The 17068-nt window shown below is 38.0% G+C and overlaps 1 protein-coding gene across 1 annotated transcript in view; it reads left to right on the forward strand.

The window, feature by feature from the left end:
• Positions 1–555: 555 nt before the first annotated feature.
• Positions 556–17068, forward strand: part of LOC110375969 (frizzled-2) — a 159955-nt gene continuing 143442 nt past the window's right edge. The window contains exon 1 of the mRNA XM_049850604.2: positions 556–879. The gene's annotated coding sequence lies outside the window, so the exon portion shown is untranslated. The remainder of the gene's footprint in view (positions 880–17068) is intronic.

A 17068-nucleotide genomic window follows, 5' to 3' on the forward strand; every position in this document is an offset into this window, starting at 1 on the left:
TAGAGGTTAATTAGTTGTATGGAGGTCAGGGTTACCGTTTATTGGGTAGTAAAAATAATTGAATGATAGTGGTCAATTAGAACATCAAGTTGTCTGATAATATAAATAACTGTTGATAATGTTTATGTTTGATGTTTCTTAAAGTTTCATGAAGGAAGAACAAATCGTAATAAAAACTTTTCTTTTTGACAACACAAATCTTCATATTTTAATAAATAATACAGTGCTCGATGTTCGTACAACAGTTTTATCGTTGCCAACGATGTGAATAGATTAATTTAGATAAGTAAAAAATTCAAATTAAACCCAAATTAAAAATATAAACTTAACAACCTTCCACAGTATAACATAAAATTGACTATAACAAGTACAAGTACACAAGTTGTGGAGGATTTAAAGCGCGCAACAGAAGCTCGGCGCTCACTCGCCGCCCAGCGACCCCGGCGCCCGCCCGTGCCGCCCGCCCTATAATACCACGGGGAAACACGCGAACATACAATAATATACAATTTAGTGTTTCATTCATTAGTGATATCATAGACTTAGAAGTAGTTTATAGTATTATTTTAACAAACAATGACTCAAAAATAGCACACAATAATAATCATAAAAATAGTATTTTAAAACTAACTGTTGAACGATAAAAATAACTATAAAGTTAAACAATAGTTAGTCGGTAGTTCTTAACTGCTGTGTTTGGACAACACAAATAAACTGTGCGTTGATGGACTTATGGCTAAACACCGTACATCGTAAAACGAACTCTAGCTACGTAGACATAGGGTGTATAATCGTGTGTGTGTATCGCCTAGACAAGGTGTTGGGCAGTCAATGTTTACGAGTGAGTAGTGCTCGGCTGCCGGTATTGGACGTGATCAGGTAAGTTTATTGTTTCGCAATAAACTATATTGTGTTCGCTACCGGACGGGTATGGGCTTATTGCCGTTTTAAGTGTTGGCTAAAGAACATGTGCCCTTTGGGTGTAAGAGCTGGGATTTAATTGTAGTTTTTAAATGTCCAATCTTCTTAACTCTTTGGTATAATCAAATTGTTATAAGATCATTCGGGAAGTGGCTGTGAATCAATGAACTTTGAAGAATGTAGAACATGCGGTATCTTAGAGCGGACTATTTAAGATTTAAAGTAACTAAAAGTTAAATAATCTTATGCTTAAGAAAGCACATAAGTATAATCATTCTCCCATACATTTGTATTAAACACGAGTTGTATGTGTTATCATACTTTAGCAGCATGCAATGAAATGAAATACATGCATACATGCTACATGCGTCAAACCGACTCTAAATACGCGATTTGTCTTTGTTTTGATTACACATTGTTTGAAATAATTGAACACATATTAAAAGAAAAATTAAACATAAAAACTAATCAAAATTAAAGTTTCAGTAAAACGAATAATGAAAGGCTTACAAAAAGGCAACACAGTCGTGCAGGCTGTATGTACAACTCATTAGTGGTAATTGGCTAAGAACAACACAAACGCATCCTCGCTGCATGTGCATTCGCTGCACTTTCAGCTGAACACTGAGATGAGCCGACGAAACGAACGCCCAAATGTTGCCGTCATTGTTGCACTTAATTAATGTTAACGTGCTTTTTTTGCGTTCGTTTGTTTGTTCCATATTTTTTTATGTGTAGTCAAATTGTTGCAAACATGAGATTTGTTGAAAGTCATATTTGTCTGATCTCTTGGTTTCTCATGTTATGACAAATAAAATGATCTATCTATCTATCTTAATCCTAATATTTTAGCTCGACATAAGCTACTTTCTACTGAAAGACTTCTGGAAAAAGCGGAAACTATAAAATAGCACTAACTTCGTGGAAAAATAATTCAACAAAAAGTGCAATTTAAAATACCACATTATTTTTATATTTTTGATACCAACGCAAAGTTGTTATTTATTGGATTACATACTACAGCCTAGCCATTCACCCGATCATTCGAGAGCTAAATTCCAAATTCAACGTTTGGTATCTAGATGATGGGACCCTGGGAGGCGATGTAGAGACCGTATTTCAGGATTTCATTCATTTAAAACATAAATTTCATTCCATTGGGTTAGAACTAAATTGTACAAAATGTGAATTATTTATTACTGACACGACTGACAGACAAATGACAATATCCAAATTTCAATCATTAGCACCACAGATTAAAATTATAGATAAACAGTCTCTCCGCCTCCTTGGGGCTCCCATCCTAGACCAATCTTTTTCTACATTTATTTCGGAAAAAATTGATAATTTCAACGATATTTCGGAACGCCTACAAAAAATTACAATGCATTCGGCCATCACAATTATTCGACACTGCTGTTTTGGTCCTAAATTTACATATTACCTCCGTTCTTCTCATCTCTTTAAACATAGCCACCTTTTAGACCCAATTGATAAAATTATCCGCCATACCCTCAGCTCCATTCTCAATGTGGCCCTGGACGACCGAGCCTGGCAACAAGCCACATTGCCCATCCGGATGGGAGGCCTCGGCGTCCGCAAAATTACCAGTATTAGTTTACCGGCATTCATATCCTCGGTTCACGGCACTGAGAAATTAACCAGGAATATTCTTACTCCAACACTGGCTGATTTCGAGGTGCCGTATTTAGCCGAGGCTATGGATGCATGGAAAATTACTTGCCCGAACGAAAATTTACCCAGCAACCCGTCTTCCCAAAGACAGTGGGATGAGCCGCTCTGCAGAGTAACCCGGAATAGTTTGATAGAAACGGCAATTACTCCTGCTGAGCGAGCGCGCCTACTGGCTGTGGGTAGATGGGAGTCGGGCTTTGGCTTCAGGCACTACCGTCGTCAAATATTGGCACCATGTTTGACGATACAACTTTCCGCCTCGCTACTTGCTTACGTATAGGAGCACCGTGCTGCTCCCTCATCGCTGCCACTGTGGTGAGGCTGTCACCAGCCTCGGACACCACGGCCTGTCGTGCAGCCGCAGTGCGGGCCGTATTGCCCGGCATGCAAACATCAATGACATTATACGTCGAGCTCTTGTTGCCGTCGGGGTACCAGCTGTATTAGAACCAAACGGCTTGGCACGCGACGACGGTAAGAGACCAGACGGCATGTCGTTATTCCCTTGGAAGATGGGTAGGCCTTTAGTATGGGACGCAACCTGTGTCGATACTCTTGCGCCATCACACCTTCCAAGTTCTGCGTGCTGTGCTGCTGCTGCCGCTGCGGCTGCGGAGAACCTCAAGCGGCGGAAATATAGTGGCCTTGTCGGAAACTATATTTTCGAACCGTTTGGGGTTGAAACCCTCGGGTCGTGGGGTCCGAATGCCCACATTCTATTTAAAGATCTCTCAAGGCGGCTGGTTGACGCTTCTCGTGACCAGAAAGCTGGCTATTACCTCGGACAAAGAATCAGCATGGCGATCCAACGAGGTAATGCTGCCAGCCTCTTGGGCACGCTCCCAGTTGACAGCGATGGGGACGAATTTTTTGACGCTTTTTAGTTGTTTGTTTTACTAGGATAGTTTTTGATTTTTATTGTAAATATGTATTGTAAATATCTATGTAAATAAATGCTATTATTTATGGTGTAGTATGTAATCCAATAAATACCACATGTAATTAATTTGTTTTTATTGTTATCTATGAGCCATGTAAAAGGTAATTTAAAAACATTACACTTATGCATAGCTTTTGTCAGTGCTTCCAACAGTTTCGCACATGGCCTTCCTCGATAAATGGGCTATCTATCACTGAAAGGATTGCAATTTCAGAGCTTTTTAGTAGTTCCTTAGATTCGAACAAACTTTCATTAACATTACATAACAAATATAAGTATAGATAATTCAGTCCTGAATATAGTTGATAATAAAATTAATCTCACTAACTACTCTCCTCACGTTGTCAAGGTTGAGTCGTGTCCTCTGCCGGGTCCCGTACACTCCTCGTTGAGATGCGGAGCGCCTCTCGTAACAACGCGTAAACTGCAAGCGATTTTATTGCAATTGTTTTTACTGCTGGTCTCAAGCTGGTCTCTACTTTTATTGGAGATTTGTTGTTATTACTACCAGTTTACGTTATTATCAAATCCATGTCCTCATGAAAAATGTTGGTAGGTACTGAACGAAGTAGGTTGGTAGGTCTTTTGACAACATATATTTCAACACATAGAGTTACAGAGTAACATACGCGTGATTCCTTTGTAAAAGCTAGGTTTTCATACAAGAACTACTCATGTGGTGGAAAATATACTTGCAACCACCAACAAAAAGTTCCCAACCTCTTCACAACACACTAAACCAACACAAAATCCCAATCAAATCAATAACTTGCCAACAAACGGCCACTGATTCAACCTTCATATTAAATCAAAGCTCTAAAGACATTCACAAAACTACTGGTCTACTCAGAGACCGTCAGCATTTAGGATTCCGCAGGCGGCGCCCAATCACGCGCCATTGTGCCCGCGGCCGGCACAATTAAATTACGCGGGTTCCGTACGTACACGGAATGCGTAACGTGATGCATGTGGATGTTCCGATGAATTGTAACTGTAATGTTAGAGGGTTTTGTTGGTGGTTATATTGATCCCTAATTAGGAGCTATCAATTGATATGTGAAAAAGTTAACACGACAAATATGTTCTACTGTGTTTTGTTTTCTATGAAAAACTAATAATGAATGTTTTTCTGATAATTAACTAATATTTCCCCAAGGTTTAGCCTGTTTGCTTATGGTCACACCTAAATAGTATAGAAATGTATTTCTACGTTCGTGAAAATGAAAGAAACTTGCTCTAACATTCACTCATTTATAACATTAACTAAGTACAAATATTATTATGTAAATACTTGAGACTTCCCTGGTCCCCAATCGAGTCCACAAACAAACAACTGCAATAAAGCTAAACTTGAAATACTTATTTCAATTTTTGTTCTAAAAACATTGGCCATTTGCACGTTCTTCTTTAGTGAAAAGGCTTTCAAAATAACACGCTTAGTAAACAGAAATATTTTAACTGTATTTCCATTGCTACGGACCTTTTGAATCCCCAAAGCAAATAGGATTATGTGCATACATACATATTTCACCATCCCGCGCGGTAGGGCTGACCCTGTAGTGTCGAGGGAAACTTAATTTAGTTCAAATCTGTCGATATTAAAGAAAAGAGCAATGGTGCAGCAACACACCATATGCGCTGTACAAACCAATGCTATTGTCCTGCATTTAATATTTACACTAATATAATAACATTTCGCACACAATCGATATCGTCAACACATCTGCGAGTTAATTCTGCAAAAACTTACCTTCGCGAAATGTGATAAGAAATATAGCTCTTATTTTGATTAGTATAAAGTTGTTGTCAACAGCAAACTGACATGTCAATCGAGATATGATGTATTAATAGTACATAACAAGGTAAATCCAGCCTTATTGCTCGCACATAAAATACAAATTGCCATGGCAATAGCGAGAGGTACAATCGAATGCAAAATGATGAATTAGCCGGTAGTGGTCGCAGATGTTCGCGCGCTCGGCGTCGATCGAGCGGTATCGGCAGATGATTGATGATGGCAATGACGGCTCATCGCGACTGTACGCCACGATACACAAAGCCGATACTCTGTGGGAAAGGAAATGAACAGAATCAGCTGCTTATCTTGGGGTGAAAGGGGAACTTGGATTAAGGAAAAGGGGTCAAATAGACGAAGATAGAAAGCTCCGCATAAATCAACTCAAGAGAACACTTACAACAGGAAAAGAGTGCTCTTATCTGCCTTCCAATACATTAACTAGATTGTCGACCTTGCTATCTTCCAACAGCAAAATCACCAAGATTATTCTACTTTAAACATTGATTAGTCAACGTTATGTTCAACATTTTGAACATGAAATAGCTCAACTTCAAAAGAAAACTGTTCACTAAAAATATTGCAATATTTTTGCAACGTTGACGTTTCCACCGCTGTCACTGAACCAAGATTAATTCACCGAAAACCAATTGCATTCCGAAAAATAAGCTCGTGCATTTCCATCGCTCCCTCCTGCAAATATACAGCGGGAGGGGACACCTTTATTAAACCGAATAGACCAAGGAAACCGCTTCAAAACAGATCTCAACTTATTATAATATAAATGGAAAATTCGCCGTGACGTGACTGACAGCCACATTCACGCTGGCAATTAAAAGGGGTGGGCAGGGAACCATCCATCACACTGGATTATCTGACGACACTATTATTATTAGCAGTCGCCGATAACCGGTTTAATCCGCTTTTTGTTCGGCAATTTTCGGCAGACGTCGGGTTTTTGATCGGCATTGGGGGCTGCTTTTGTGGTGTCAATAGCTTTGTCGTATTCTGCAGATTTAATATTAGATACAATACACTGCCAAAATAAGACTCTATTGGGAATATAATTTCGATAACAAGACAGAGAAACACTTACTTACCTTTGTATTAAGAAAAATAATTATTGCCAAAATACAGAGCGTAATTTCGACGAATATAACAAAAGCATCATAAGCACAAGCGTCAAAAGAAACAATTGACTTAATCAACAGTTTGACATTCACAAAAACAAAGGACAAGCGTCCTATATTGGAAAATTTTAAATGAGAATAGAACTGAACAAAGAACTGGCAATAAATATTTATAAGCAGTATGCCCAAAGACAATTATCTTGAAGACTGTACAAAAAGGTGACAGAACGCGATGGTACGTTTTATTTCATTATCTCCCAATTCTCGCTGCGAGAAATTATAATCATTGTTCACGATTGTCGAGTGCTGGAAAAATGTCAAATCAATCTGTGAATTATTTCGAGTATTTTCGTTATTTCTTCTGGGTGGAGTGTTTCAATTTCCGTGTTTATAGCGGCAACTCAATTTATAATTCGGTTGAATGAATCTATTGCAAACATGCTTAATGAAAGTATGTGGCTATATCTAAAGCATTTCGTAAATATGAATTTCGATGATATTTGGGTAATTTACTAAATGAATTCAATACAGATATAGTCGGTAAACATCCGGCCATTTTGCGAGTCATCAATAACTCATGACAGCTGTCAAGTGCATCGTTTACCGAATCAATTAATTGCATATAATGCCAGGTACTCAATTGTTATCATTATAAATGCGTTTACTCGTTTTATTGTTAATTTGCGTAATTATACTCTAGTTAGTTCTTGCTAATTAAAAATTTCAACTCTTGACTTATTGCAGAGTTAGGTTAGGTTAGGTTAGGTTAGTCTCGTATTAAACGTAAAAAAATCATGAGCGTTGCTTATTCTTAGCCATAATCACCGAAAAGTGATGCAGTGTGAGCGTCTTAAGGGCGCTATGGTTTTTATAATCTTTTACTCACTCATTACTTTTGCTCCAGGTGGATGTCCCTGACAGTAAGTCAGTGTTTTACAAGATACTATAACCGATTCTGGACCCGCAGATTAGTGCCTTTCCCACGCATGTCTAGATTTTTATGTATTTGACCACTTTTCTTCATAAAGTTGTTTGCAGTAATTTGTTCCATATTAGGCAGCGTTTACTGCAGTCCCGTTAGGAGTTAACTGTGAGTTATCTCTCTCACAGTTAACTGGTATTCATGGCGGCAACTTCGCCGTGCTGTTGTTGTTATTTATTATGCCTACTTTATCCTTCTGTTGCAGTTTGTTTGTTTTGTAGGCTTTCAATTCTTTTATATTCTTTCACATGGGCAGAAGATGATAACAATGTGATGTAGCGAATGTTAAACTTTTCGCTGAACTCTATTCGATTCAGTTTATTGTTTAGCCAAAAAAACAAAGATAGTCTTCCCGTAACATTTATATATTTTTCTATATATCAGTCTATACTTTGTCATATCAACACAGCGATTACGTCATATAGCAAAGAATCGCCAAAAACCTTTATGTAATATTTCAATATATTTTACCAACCAACCTACATCTAACATCAGCCACGAAAATATGTAAAACACACAAATAAATCGGGTCAATTTATCTCTCGTACCTCAGTAGGTACGTTCACCAGTAGAAGCTAAGCGATATTGATGATCAGCCTGGCTGCTGGCTTATTTACGTCCCAAGATAGCATGCTCTCCATCATGACCCATTGGCGCTCATTTGAATTCGTGTTTTCCTCCCCAAGGCTTATTTATTGACCTGACTCGAGGCTGATTTGCCTCGTAGATTTTTATGATACGGGATGAAATATTACGCAAGTTAGCTAGTTTTATTCGACGTTTCTGACGTAAATATAAGTTCGGCGCTCCTTCGAGATTTACAAGCAAGATATTCAACATAAATTGATAGAAATGGATTGAGGTTTGTGAAGGAATAACTTGCTATGTATTACTACAACTATAATACTGTAACTTTACTTTCATGTTCGAAGTTAACTCAAAACGCTTTTTCTTTATTTTTTCATCAAGTGCTTGCAGCAAGATCCCGTGACTCATATAATTTTAAAGAACTTGTTCTACCAACAATTCAGCGAAAAAGTCGAATGTAGACATCTTCTTATAAAACTTTTGCAGAACACAGCTCTGAATTATCCTTATATCGTAGTATTTTCATTAAACAATTACATGAAGCCTGTGGATTACTCTAATAAGCCGACGTCGATGGAGCGTGGACGCGAGGATTGCATCATTTGTGAACCTTCCTCCCCCTCCGCCCCGCACCTCGAGACATCCAGTAATTTCCGGACTACCCTCTGTTCGGTTATTCCTACTTTTTCCTCCTTCAAATCTGCTCAGAAGGTATTAGGAGATTAGACGGACCGCCAGAGGCTTCGCGAACTCCAAATTATATTGATATTGTATGTGTCTCACGTTTTTTGGGAGGAGAAGCGTATCAGCATATCTTTTGGCCTCGATTGGAGTACTACGTGTATGGAGTTAGCGGGATTATATTTGAATGAGAGAATTTGGTTGTATTTAAAATTGACATTATTAAGCCAGCCATTAGTAGAAGCAGGAGACACAGTTGCTCCTTTTGATCATGCTAACAATGTGAAAGCCACAAAAACTCAATTAATATAGGTAAGTGCGCCATGTTGGTGTGACGTCACAGCTCGTGTCGAACAATTCGGTTTGGTTTGATCGCGTTTTGTTCCTCAGTGTTGCATGTTTTTGTTTGCGTTTTGTTAACATGCTTTGTTTCAACGTTTTTCTATTGTTTGTTCAATTGCTTTTCGGTGGATTGTTGCACTTTTTATTGACGTTGAAAAGGCATCAGTCATGTCAGTGAACGCTCATATTTTGGCTTTACTGTGTGATAAATGATTTTTATTGGATTGAATGTTTGAATAAGAATTGTATTTTATGCAAAGGGGTAGATTGGTTTTTGATTGTTTATTCAGATTTGTATTGCCACTTACAACAACCAATAACATTTAACAGTCACTAAACACAAATCTAAGAAACATTATAAATCTGCGGATATTTTCAAAGGTAGCCTACCTTTTAGCCTTTTGTAGCCTACCTCCGGCACAACATGATTCTAAAATAACTCAAGAAACCCATTCAGCGGCGATAAAGGAAAATAAATATCATTCAGGGCAAAATAGCTGAAGGTAGTGCTTAGGAAAACGCGAGGAAATCCGTGGGAAATCGAGCATTTGTGGTGGAATAGCGAGTCATGATGATAGTGCTGATCAGTCGCCGAGATCCCAGTCATGCAAGGTGGGCTGTGCCGCGTTTGGATGGGCTACATTAAAATAAATTGAAGAAGGCTCACAGGCAGGCTCACGTTCACCTTTTTTACTCCTTTTTGATATTGTTGTTCATGCTTAAATTATTTAGGTATTCTAATTTTACAAGTTAATATAATAATTTATATCATACTTTTTTAACTGTCTTCCCAAAAGGGAAAAGATCTATTCTTGGATGTTTTTATGTTTTTTGATTAGAAAACTTAAGAATGGGAGCCAAATGAAAATCAAATTCTATCTTACATTTTGGCAGCCGCAAAGCAGAGTTGAACTTCTAAAGATTTTTCTGTTGTATCGTTTTTCACTTAGCGTGGCATCATTAATAACGTAACGGTTAAAGCGGTCGGTTTCCACGTTCATCGTGTATTTGGATGATGTGCTTCTAATGGACGCTCAGATGTAAATACAGGTGATTTGGACGTTTAGCTCGGTGGGAGGCTTTGCAATGAAGAGGGATGATGAACTGGAGGATGAGGGAGGGATGAGGAAACAGTTTTCGTTGATAAGTATTTATATTTTTCAGAACGTATCGTATGCTGTAAAGCTTCTACAACTGCTAATCATTAACTAATAGAATCTGAGTTAAAATTGAGCATGCTTTGGAACCAGGAAGAATCCCAAATGACCCATTTCAAAACTTTAGCCTTGGGCATTTAGCTTAAGAAACAAAGACACGAGTGGAAATAAACCAGCAACAATTGGCAATATACGAAGACCTTGAGCTTTAAAAGGCTGGAGGAACATTAGGCTGAAGAAAATATGTATTGTATAAACAATAATGATTACAGGCTTTGCAGTAAATCCTATCTCGGAGCTACGGTTTACGAGCTTCAGACTAAATGAGCAGCTATAAACTAAACGTGCAGCGAATACTGCTAGAAACTTAGCAACCTAACCTAGTTAGCTACTGAGAAAGATCTGAGAAGAAATGAGAAGTTTTAAATAGTTTCCTAAAAACCTTTTAGAGAAAAAAATATGTAAAAACCACAATAGAAAACAAACTGCAGATCAATTTTGCAAAATCAAAGAAATGTCCCTAGTTCTCCATTCTTTTGCAAAAGACAAATATTTCATACAAATATTTCATTCCCAAGCAAACCTCACCGGCTCAGACAGTACTTAAATCACCCGCGACGAGCCAACTTAATATCAGTGTACATTATAATAACAAAAAGGGCTACTTAAGGAAACCCCAAAAAAATTTCAACTGCAATAACGTTCCCACAAAAATTATGAAAACCTTCCTTATAATCCTTACTAAAAAATAATCCTGGTAGCGTGTCGGGTTAGGTCAAGTCGTTTGTCATCCGGCCGGCCGCAAGGGGGGGGGATCAGGGGGGGTTGAAATATGCCACGTTTTCACTTTTTTTTATCCACTTCCCCGTTGAGTAAGGCGTGTGAATAATTTAAGTAGGCTTTTGGCTGCGGTGCGTTTAAAAAATGAACCCGCGTCACTTTCTGTTTCAGTGGTCGCGATAAAAGGGTGCAGGCGAGTCGGCTGGGTGTTTAGTGATAAGTGAGGATGTCCATCTTCTTGTATAGTTCATGTGGAACTCGATAACAAGTTGGGAGCTATGAGCTTGCTACAAACTTCAGTGGGTTATAGTTTTGTAAAAAAAAAGTTTCAGTTCGAATTCAGGAAAAACTTATGGCTTAAGAAAGCAAGTTGAGGATATAGTCTAGGTATCATGGAAATTTATTCCAATACGTAAATTTGAACTTGAGGTTTTACGTATCAAGTAGTGTGGGGAATATCAAACAAGACAAAATAAACGATTTGATTTGAAAATAATCTACGAATACAAAAACTGTCAACAAGCAATTTTGATTGGTATACCTACTTTAGAATTTTCGTAGGATGTTGATTTTGTTACGTGATTGTAAGGAATGCAAATTAATGAGACAAACATAGAAGTTTCTTCTACAATCTGAGAAACAGAAGGCCCACAATATTTCTAACACAACATATTGCTCGGAATAAAGAAGCCGTGTATAAGTGAAACAATGCATTAATTACAACCGGTACACTGCCCCCCGCGCCCCGCACCTCCGCGCGGCCCCGCGGAGGGTGTCTCCTTGATTTACGGCGCTCCTTCCCTGGAAAATTATTCTCCATTCGTGATTTACTAGCAACGCGTTTTTACCTGCATTATTTAACGATACAACATATGTTACACTCTATATCGTACGCAGTAAAGTTGGTTTTGCAGTGGAGGTGTGAATGCGAGGTTTAGTATATTCAGTAATTGCATAGGTATCGTTAATTGTTGTGATTGCGGTGGAGCCGTTTGAGACACGCGCAACCCACACATAGACAGGCGCCCTCACGCACACAGACGCGGTGAAGACGTGACGACTTGAGGAAATAGTGTCGGATGTATTTGGGCGCAGTTTTGTGTGATTTTTATGACATTGATCGTGATCGTGATGTGAAATCTCCTGTTTATAGTCTGTCACGAGATAGCTTGACCTTCTAAAACTTTACGACCATCCTTCAGGCTCATTTTTGCTTCAAATCCTTTGGAATACCTAGCTACATAATTCATTCGTCAACTACTGATCATTTACATATGTATGTGCATCATAAAATATGTAAATATTGTTGCTTCATTATTACACTCTCGACTTCTGAGACCAGACATACCTAAACCTATCTCGTTAGACGTATTAGCAAGATGTCGTACTGAGTATTGTTCTCAACGCTCTTTAAATACATGTTTCTCTCAGTAATTTTCTAAACACATCTTTAATCTAAATATACACCCACCAATGCCTTCATATCAATGATCTTCACCTACTACATCTAAACAAGTCAGCTAGTATCGTCCGCCGTCTATCCCCGTCAGCTCAGTGAGTGCGCGCCTCCGGGTCGTACGATCGATTCCCGCGCGGTGCACCTCTTTGTGCCGACGCGACAGGTGGAAGAATCGTCTTTACCTTTTATAAGGGACGGAGTTTTCATTCTTTTTCTAAAGGTAAATGGAATTGCTTTTTTGGGTGTGAAAGTGAATGTGATTTGTGGGAAACTTGAAGTGCTTTTTTGGTAATGAATTGGTTATCCATTTGGTTTATTAAATTGTGTGTTATGTAAATTAATGAAAGCTTCAAAGCTCGCATCTGAAAATAATTGGAGTGGAGGTGCTTAACCACACTTGATACAAATAATCGTTTGACTTGTAGTTTATCACCGCATCGAGAAGAGCAATAAATAAATAAATAAACCACGTCTATTCCACCACGAGTGAAAAAGTACAAAACTGAAATTCTAAAATCCAAGTCCGCACCGCAACTGGACAATACGCGCAAACAGAAATATTTTCGACCGATTTACCGCCGTAGCAATATATCGTAGCGCTCTACGCCGTAGCACAATGGACTCGTAGCGTGCCGTAGTGCGGCGTAGCCACGGCACGTCAAACCTAGGGTAACATATGTTTAGAACGTCCTGGGACACTTTCAATTTATGTATCGCATTTACTGGGTTTTGTATGGAATTATAGTTACAAGTTTTATATCGCTGCGCGCAATAAAATGGAATTGGATTGTATGTTTTAAAAATATAAAATTTTCATTAGATTTTAGAAAAAACAACAATTATGCATATGCTGTTGTGTGTGTGTAAACACAGAATACATTTGCTACAACATTAGGAGTGTAGGAACACACCGCATTACAAGCTACTGTTAATTTACGTGTCGTCACAGGTGGTTCTACCGATGTTCATAACTCGCAACATTCATTAGAAGCCTCCGCGTATTTACGATGTTCCCTCCACATATTTAAGCCTGTTCATTAAGTATTGACTTATTTCACACAATTTATCACGGAGCTACATTTTGTATTTTATTGTTCGCTTACAATAGGTTTAAAGGTCCGAATTAAGTCTAGAAATAACAGTACAGTTTATTCTAAGTCGTGAATCATGGTTGCCCTAAGTGAAAGCCTGGTGCAACCTGACGGAGGCTCCATTGGACCGTCGCCAGTGAAACTCGAGCATGACCGCTCTTGCAGATCGATGGACAAAACAAAAAAATTAGAACACTCATTGAAATGAGGCAAACACAAGAACAATTCTATTTTTTCAAGTATTTTTTTCTCTCGGCGCCTTTTTGTAAAGAGTCGTCCAATTTTCTGTAATTGCTACATTAACATTTTTGTTAGGTAAATAGAATAAGGTTTGTATATCTTTCGATCGTCATTTTAATAGACATGTAGACAGATTTGAGCAGACTGATTACGTAAAAAATAAATTTAAGTGTTCAGATTCCCAGCGCGTTTATTTCGGATTTAAATTACTATAAAATGTAAGCTTACATCTTTCGTGTTTGAGTGCTTACATAAAAGTAAATGAAAATCTTTACAAAATGAAAGAAAATGTCGTGTTCATTTTAATAATACTTATTTACGCCCATTATGTTATTTCATTATATCATTTCAGGCTTTTACAAAATGAACAAAATGCTCCCAGACGCTTAATTAAAAGCAATATCAATAACTGTCTCCGTGCTGTATCCACAAAATTAAGCTCCATCAATACAATGTGAACATAATTGTTCAGAACAATTTAATTCCATAACAAATAACAGGGATAGCTTCCCATGATTACAGAGTATCAAAGCTATGGCCCGTACGTAGGCGTTCGACAAGGTCCATCACAATCTAAAATGTATCTTATTACTTTAGACATAGAGTAGGTATTAATATATTGGAGGAAGTTATATGGCGCGTCTTTCGCTCCTTGGGGAAAGCGTCAAAGCCTTCATTAGACAAGTGTACAGCGATATGAACGCGCACAGAAGCAGGCGTGCCGCAGGGCGCGCGCCTCGGCACTACTATATGTATCGATACGGCGAGAGTATCCGCACTTTCATAAAGTAACACGTAATGCAATTAACGAACTTTTATCGTTTGTTTCTTATTTATATTGAGAATAAACATTTCGTGGAATCCTGCTAGAAAAATAATTGAAAATATAATAAATTAAAACTAAAGAATATTTTACTGATTATTAGATTAAGGTGAACTATGTCACGTCCAGAAAATGTTAAAAGGAAGATTCTTAATTAAGTTACAATAGCGAAATCGAGTTTGATCAAGTGCCGGCGTAGTTCAAGTGGCGCTAGTGTAGACTTGGTCGTTTTTCCGTCTGGCCGGGTATTAACTCATTGTGCATTGTTATTGGAAATTGTAAATTCGCGTTGCACCTCAATATTTCAATGCTTAAGTAGTTCGTTTGCTTTGTTTGGCACAAACGAAGGCAGTCGTGAGACTTGCTCTCGATTGCTCTGCTCCGAGCATTTGCTGCTCTCCTTCGCTTTTTGTACTGTTTGTTTTTACTTGGAGTAATAAGTTGCTAGGAGTTCTGTATAAATTAATGTTATAAGTATCTGACTGTGGCCAACTATTTCGAAGTTTTCAAAAATAAACAGAGTTCCCAACAGTTCTTTGTTTTGATATAAAAGCGTTCGTTGATAAGATTTCTTCACGAAACTTTTTAGTGTTCATTTTGTTTGCCGCTTTCTATTGAGACTGCAATCCAATTTAAGAAGAAGTATTATTTTTTAATATAAAATATTGTTCGTTCGCGCTGCAGCATTTGTAAGAGTTGCGGAGCGAAACTAATATCCTCCTTATCCGAGAGTTTCCTTTGTCTTTTACACTGGAGAGATACTACGGATTCAACTATTTATTGAATATCTTTTCATAATAAAATCAATGATATTTGTTTAACAACAGAAAGACAATCTCATTGCTACAAATACAGACACAGTTGCGAGTTTTTCCAAAAGTTCAATGAACTATATCAACTGAAATCCTTATTCATGGGACTCATACCCACGTAAACTATATGAAAAATATACGTATATATGCTAACCAAAGCAATCAATCAGGGTGCACTCGCACCGCTTTGCGGGGACACCGCACGAATATCTAATTTTGTTTGTTACCCCGCTACCCTCGGGCACGGCCGTCCCCCCCGCGCCCCGTGGGTAGCGCGCAGGCGTCGAACACCCCAAATCCTGGCGGACGTTGATGGATCACCCTTAATGACAAGCACCGAAGGGGCGATAGGGTTGTGCCTCTTATCGATACTTGTTATCGATAAAGTCGCTTGTGGAAATTGGTTGGATAAGATCTAAATTGTTTGTCAGGGTGGTATCGTGGTGAAAGTGATTGCTGTTATTAGAAACATAAGTTCACGATAGTGTCTCAGCGATTTTCTTTATTTTTGTGCATAACTACTGACCCAAATAGCTTTTTGTGTTTTAATTATTATTTTTTTTATGTAAAAAATTCATTCAAGTGGAATTAAATAGTACAGTACATATAAGTGAAGTTAAAAAGAAACTGATAAGTTGATATCTTACTGGCAAATTGACATCCAATTCAAAATCAATTAGCATTTTGCATCCTCGCAAATACCTCGGACTTTTCCACATGTAATAGTGCAGTACATAAGATACTAACAACCATCCTCTATCGTACAACTCATTCCACTAACTTATCGATATCGATGTCACCCGCTGGTGCTGCCATCACTAGAACATATGCGCCCTTCGTGTGCTCTCGACACAATCGCATTAGAAATTAGCGATTCATGCTTTTATTTAACTGTACTTCTTGTTGCTTCTGTTAACTTTGTACATATTCGCGCTTACCACGTGATCGACATATTGAGTGGTTGGAAACTGGTTGGCAATGATAACAGTGATGGTTTTATTTGAAAGCGATCGAATATCGAGTCTGATTCATGTTTCTAGATAAAGTTGGGTATATTTGTTTGATTTTGTAGAAAAGGTAAAAATAGGAAAAGTTATTTACTGAGAAATAATCACAACCCAAATATATAGTTTCTAATCCTGATACCCAAAGGGTAAACTAAAACCTTACTATTTTTAAGCATTCGTCTGTGGAATCGATTCCTGTCTCGGCTTGCTCAGTAACGCTTCACACTAATACTCCAACCATGTTACATATGGAGTTCAAAAATATATTCGAAGAAAATAAAGCTGCATGTATTTTTGACACTTCTAAAACCAGTAAAGTAGTAAACTTCCGATAAATAATAAAACATTCAAAGGTATTTTTTGCTCAATCACGAAGGGAGTAGCACGCTGCGTCCCCCAAACTCCCTAAGTACAGTGATAATGGAAAAAATGCCCCCGTAATGGGGAACCTGTGTCCAACAATACAACTTTCAGCTCCATTTCAAATAATAAATGATTTCACGTAAATAAATAATTATGAAATACGAACAATATCGTAACATTAGGGTGGCCATCTTTATTAATAAATAATAGACTTGTATGAACACGGATGGACTAATATCAGTCCATTGCTCGTCGGGTTCCG

The sequence above is a fragment of the Helicoverpa armigera genome, chromosome 11, assembly GCF_030705265.1.
Source record: "Helicoverpa armigera isolate CAAS_96S chromosome 11, ASM3070526v1, whole genome shotgun sequence".
Taxonomy (NCBI): Eukaryota; Metazoa; Arthropoda; class Insecta; order Lepidoptera; family Noctuidae; genus Helicoverpa; species Helicoverpa armigera.